The following is a 967-nucleotide window of genomic DNA, read 5'->3' on the forward strand; positions in this document are numbered from 1 at the left end:
AGCAAAAAAGAAAAAATGAAAATCATGAATTTGGACAGCAGTGTGGTGATTGCTGATGAGTGGGGAGGTAGAAGAACATATAAGGGTGATAAATGGTGATGGATGGAGACTTGACTTGGGGACGTGAACACACAATAAGGTATACAGATGATGTGTTATGAAATTGTTCACCTGAAACCTGTATAACTTTGTTAATCAGTGTCACCCCAATAAATTCAATAAAAAGGAGAAAAAACAATTGAATTAAAAAAAAAACAGAACGGACACTGATAGATATAGAGAACATTTTTATGGTTTTATAGATGGGAGGGGGGTTGGATGAAAAAGGTGAAGGGATTAAGAAGTACAAATTAGTAGTTACAGAATAGTCATGGTGATGTAAAATACAGCATAGTCAATAGTATTCTAATCATTATGTATGGTGTTTGATGAGTATGAGATTTATTGGGATGATCACTTAGTAAGTTATATAATGTCTAATCCCTGGGGTGTACACCAGAAACTAATATAATATTGTATGTCAACTATAATTGAAAAATAAAAAATGATTTTAAAAAGTATTTAATTATAGTTGTGATGAATGTCCTGAAGATAAAAGTATAATTAGAAGGGGAAGTTCAGTGAGCAGTGCATGATTGCCTTAATATTTAAAGGTTGCATGATAAAAATCATACCTGTCCTTTCTGAGAGATGATATCTGGTAGTTTTATTTTTAAAATATATTTTTATTGATTTCAGAAAGGAAGGGAAAGGGAAACTAACTTTGTAAAAAACAGAGGTAATTCAGGAGAGATAGAAATATCAAAGATGAGAGAGCATCATTGGCTGCCTCCTGCATGTCCCACACTTGGGATCAAGACCCCAACCCCAACCAGGAATCAAACTGTGACCTTCTGGTTCATAGGTTGACGCTCAACCACTGAGCCATGCCAGCCAGGCAATATCTACGTGATATTTATTCTTATTC

This window comes from Myotis davidii, unplaced genomic scaffold (genome assembly GCF_000327345.1).
Source record: "Myotis davidii unplaced genomic scaffold, ASM32734v1 scaffold44, whole genome shotgun sequence".
Taxonomy (NCBI): domain Eukaryota; kingdom Metazoa; phylum Chordata; class Mammalia; order Chiroptera; family Vespertilionidae; genus Myotis; species Myotis davidii.